Genomic DNA, 6,000 nt, shown 5'->3' on the forward strand with positions numbered 1-6,000 from the left:
CGCACCGACGCACCGCTTCTCCGGCATGCCGAGGCCGCGTCCCACATACAGCAACTAGAAGGATGTGCAGCTATGACATACAACTATCTACTAGGGCTTTGGGGGAAAAAACAAATAAATAAAATTAAAAAAAAAAAAAAAACCATGAGAAGCTATCAACAACTGGAGATTTATATTCCTCTTAGAAACAGTGAAGAGACCAAAAACATAAGCAAATATAAAGACAAATTTAAAATATAAATTCAATCTAACATACTATTCAATCTAACATAATTCCCTACTCCATGTTTCCACATGGAAGTATTTCTCTAGAACAACACTCTGGTGCCTTTCTCCCTCATTCTCTCCCTCTCCTTACTAACCGATTCTCAGGGGAGGAATGAGCTAGCTGATTGGTGAGTTTGGAAGAAGAAACTGAACACATGCAGCTTTCCACCTGTCCTCCACTCTCTCACTGGATTTGCCCATCTACAGTGAAGGTGCTTTCTGGTCTGTTTTCCTGACCATTTTGTAAATTTGGTGGGTCACTCTGTTTGAGACTGGATGAAGAGTTTAATTCAGGGAAATATTAGCAAATCCTATATCATGCCCCCCAGACTAGCTTTAACACAAAGGTCACAGATAGGCCCCATCTGCCTGCTCAAGGTCTTGAATCAGCTGTTCAGTCTCTTATTCTAAAACATAAGCAGGCAACCAAAGTTCAGCAGAAACCTTAGGAAAATCTTTATTATGTAAGACGGAGATAAAACACACACACACACACAGCAGGAAAACGGGTACCAAAACAAAGATAGCAATCTGTTCAGACTTGTGCAGAATGACTCAAGAGACATATTGGGGCTGCCTTCAACATGACTTCTGTTACACCATATTTTTAATCTGATAAGCCTGGGTGAGCCTGGCCTAGATTATTAGCTGAACTTGGTTTGCTAGACCATGTGCTGGTGAAGTCCTTGCTCTTTCCTTCAAGCCCTGCTCCCTGGATCATTTGAGAACACACAAGTGTTATGCTTTGATCTACTCCTAAGAGCTGAAGAACGGCCACAGGGAGCTTAAAAGCGGAAAAACCTAAACAACCCACTCTCCCTGACCGTGTTATAGGCAGATATACAGTTCTAGTAACTGGCACACTTTTCAAAATACACTACTGTAGATAACCCTAAGTTTCCCAAGATTTGCTCAGAGCCTTGCCCAATGACTTTTCCAGAAAAGACTCTTGGAAATTCTCAGAGAAACCAAAGCCAGACTATGATCCAGTGCCTTTTTTTCAGTTTATCTTTTCCTGGGACACCTCATCAGTGGCAATACCACCTTAAATATATACAGTTAGATTTCTGCATGCTACCTCACTTTTATACTAATTACCCACTACACTCATTTATATGTACGTATTTGATAAATTATTTCATCAAAAAAATATCAAGTAAGAATGCAAGAATGGTACAATATCAGAAAATCAACGTTATTCATCATATTACTATTACTAAAGGTGAAAAACCAAAAGACCATCTAAACAAATGCAGATTTAAACTAGCAATAAAAGGGAAGTTCTTTTGATAAAGACCAGCATAAAACTCACAGCAAACATCACATTTAACAGAGCAACTTTAGACTCTGAAGTAGAAATAAGATAAAAATGCCCTCTACCACAGCTACTGTCAAATATAAACTGGCAAACTGACCAAAACAAAGGGAATGAAAAGTATAAAGGACTGAAAAGAAACAGATAAAACTATCATTATTTGCATTTACATTTACGTAGACAACCCAAAAGAATCAATAATATTGGAATAAGCATTCATCAAAGCTGAAAATACAAAATCAACATACCAAATTCAATGTATTTCTCTTTACCAGAAATAACAGGATACCATTTTCAATAGCAACAAAAATTATAAAGTACGTAGGAATCAGCCCTCCAAAAAATAAACCCAATGTCCTGAATAAATGGAGAGACAAATTATGTTCATAAATGGGATAATCTGACCTTGTAAATATGTCAATTCTCTCTAAATTAATGCATAAGTTCAATGGAATTCCAATCAAAACCTCAGCAGCTAGTTTTACGGAACCTGACAGACTGATACTAAAATTTATACAGAAGAATAAAAACCCACCAATAGCTAAGTACAAAGCAGGACAAAATCGATTCACCTATCACATATTAAGACACCACAAAGTTATATTAATGGGGACAGTGTTGTACTGGGAAGGGAACTGACATGTATCAACAAAACAGAATGGAGAGCCCCAAACAGTTTCATGTTTATGGGAACTTGGTATGTAATGAAATGGGGGGAAATACGGATTTTTTAGTAGACGGTGTTAGAAAAACTGACTACAGTCCTACTCTGCACGCCCAACAGACATTCACATTTACAAGACCCAAAAGGATGTAACTTGGCACCAAGGTCACTTAGCTTCACAGAACGATACAGCATAGTAAATACAGCATGTAGAGGAGAGCCATCGTCGTTAGGTAAGCCTCACGTCACACAGAAACCACTATCTTGTAAAAATCCCTGAAGGTAAATTCCAGGTCTTTGCAAAGAGGAACAAGCTTGGTTACCAGTTGTACTTTGCTAAGAGAAGTCTCAAAGCCTGTGCTCTTTCTTTTGCAATAAAAAAATGTTGCTGGGTAAACAGCTGGCATTTCATATTTATGTTAACCCAGTAGATTTCCAAGGAAGTACTGCTAAGGAGAAGGTAAACCCAAGATCATTTTCCCATAGGGAGAGAGAAGAGGTTTTGTTAACACTTTCACCCTAATGACTAGCTGGAGAAAAAGTTGGATTCATGCTTCATACAATATCCGAAAATAAATTCCGATTAAATTAAAGACCTAAAAGTAAATGGTAAAACTATAAAACTGATAGAAGAACAAGATCTAAAAAAATGCAAACAATTAGGGGGAAACTTAGATTTCTATTCCATGAAGGACACCAAAGACGAGAATTAACAAATGACGAGACTAAGTTATTTCCAACATCTCAACCTGACAAGGGAATAATATCTAGAATATATAAAGAACTTCTTGTACTATAATCAGCAAGAGAAAAACCTAATAGAAAAATGGGCAAATTATAAGTATTTTCCACAGAACGGAAAACCAGAATGACTAAAAACCATATGCTTAAATATCTACGCACCCAATGTAGGTGCACCTAAATATATAAAGCAATTATTAACAGACATAAAAACAGAAATAGACAGTAACACAATAATAGTAGGGGACTGTAACACTCCACTTACACCAACGGATAGATCATCCAAACAGAAGATCAATAAGGAAACACTGGCCTTAAACGACACACTAGAACAGAGGGACCTAGTAGATATATACAGAGCATTCCATCCAAAAACCGAAGAATACACGTTCTTTTCAAATGCACATGGAACATTCTCCAGGATTGATCACATATTAGGCCACAAAACAAGTCTCCATAAATTTAAGATTGAAATAATACCAAGCATCTTTTCTGACCACAACGGTATGAAACTAGAAATCAACTATAGGAAGAAAATCAGAAAAGGCACAAATACATGGAGATTAAACAAAAAGCTACTGAACAACGACTGCGTTAACGAAGAAATCAAAGAAGAAATCAAAAAATACCTGGAGACAAATGAAAATGAAAATACGACATGCCAGAATTTATGGGATACAGCAAAAGCGGTTCTAAGAGGGAAGTTTATAGCGATACAGGCCTATCTCAACAAACAAGAAAAATCTCAAATAAACAATCTAACAATGCACCTAAAGGAACTGGAAAAAGAAGAACAAACAAAGCCCAAAATCAGTAGAAGAAGGGAAATAATAAAAATCAGAGCAGAAATTAATGAAATAGAGACCAAAAACAATAGAAAAAATTAATAAAACCAAGAGCTGGTTCTTTGAAAAGATCAACAAAATTGACAAACCTTTAGCTAGACTCACCAAGAAAAAAGAGAGAAGGCACAAATAAGTAAAATCAGAAATGAAAGAGGAGAGGTTACAACAGACACCTCAGAAATACAAAAGACTATAAGAGAATACTATGAAAGGCTATATGCCAACCAATTCGACAATCTGGAAGAAATGGATAAATTCTTAGAATCATACAACCTTCCAAAACTGGATCAAGAAGAAGTAGAGAATTTGAATAGACCAATCACCAGTAAGGAGATCGAAACAGTAATCAAAAACCTCCCCAAAAATAAAAGTCCAGGACCAGACGGCTTCCCTGGTGAATTCTACCAAACATTCAAAGAAAACTTAATACCTATCCTTCTCAAACTCTTCCAAAAAATTGAGGAGTGGGGGAAGCTCCCTAACTCATTCTACGAAGCTGACATTACCCTGATACCAAAACCAGACAAGGACAACACAAAAAAAGAAAATTACAGGCCAATATCACTGATGAACATTGATGCGAAAATCCTCAACAAAATACTAGCAAATCGCATACAACAATACGTTAAAAAGATTATACACCATGATCAAGTGGGATTTATTCCAGGTATGCAGGGATGGTTTAACATTCGCAAATCAATCAACGTAATACACCACATTAATAAAATGAAGAACAAAAATCACATGATCATCTCAATAGATGCAGAGAAAGCATTTGACAAGATACAGCATCCATTTATGATAAAAACTCTGAATAAAATGGGGATAAAAGGAAAGTACCTCAACATAATAAAGACCATATATGAGAAACCCACAGCTAATATCATCCTCAATGGTGAAAAACTGAAAGCTATCCCTCTAAGAACAGGAACCAAACAAGGATGCCCACTGTCACCACTCCTATTTAACATAGTACTGGAAGTCCTAGCCAGAGCAATCAGGCAAGAGAAAGAAATAAAAGGGATCCAAATTGGAAAGGAAGAAGTGAAACTGTCACTATTTGCAGATGACATGATTTTATATATAGAAAACCCTAAAGAATCCACCAGAAAACTTTTAGAAGTAATAAACGAATATGGTAAAGTTGCAGGATACAAAATCAACATACAAAAATCAGTTGCATTTCTGTACACTAACAACGAAGTAGCAGAAAGAGAAGTTAAGAATACCATCCCATTTACAACTGCAACAAAAATAATAAAATACCTAGGAATAAACTTAACCAAAGAGGTGAAAGATCTGTACACCGAAAACTATAAAACATTTCTGAAAGAAATTGAAGAAGATGCAAAGAAATGGAAAGATATTCCGTGCTCTTGGATTGGAAGAATTAACATAGTTAAGATGTCCATACTTCCTAAAGCCATCTATAGATTCAATGCAATCCCTATCAAAGTTCCAACAACATTTTTCACAGAAATAGAACAAAGAATCCTAAAATTTATATGGAACAACAAAAGACCCCGAATAGCTAAAGGAATCCTGAGAAAAAAGAACAAAGCTAGAGGTATCACACTTCCTGATTTCAAAATATACTACAAAGCTATAGTAACCAAAACAGCATGGCACTGGCACAAAAACAGACACACAGATCAATGGAATAGAATCGAAAGCCCAGAAATAAACCCACACATCTATGGACAGCTAATCTTTGACAAAAGAGCCAAGAACATACAATGGGGAAAAGAAAGTCTCTTCAACAAATGGTGTTGGGAAAACTGGATAGCCACATGCAAAAAAATGAAAGTAGACCCTTGCCTTACACCATGCACAAAAATTAACTCCAAATGGATTAAAGACTTGAATGTAAGACCTGAAACTATGAAACTTCTAGAAGAAAACATAGGCAGTACGCTCTTCGACCTCGGTCTTAGCAACATCTTTTCAAACACCACATCTGACCGGGCAAGAGAAACAACAGAAAAAATAAACAAATGGGACTACATCAAACTAAAAAGCTTCTGCACAGCAAAGGAAACCATCAACAAAACGAAAAGACAACCTAACAGTTGGGAGAAGATATTTGCAAACCATACTTCTGATAAGGGGTTAATCTCCAAAATATATAAAGAACTCATGCATCTCAACAACAAAAAAACTACCAACCC

Source organism: Ceratotherium simum, chromosome 11 (assembly GCF_057802395.1).
Source record: "Ceratotherium simum simum isolate JZ-2026a chromosome 11, ASM5780239v1, whole genome shotgun sequence".
NCBI lineage: Eukaryota > Metazoa > Chordata > Mammalia > Perissodactyla > Rhinocerotidae > Ceratotherium > Ceratotherium simum.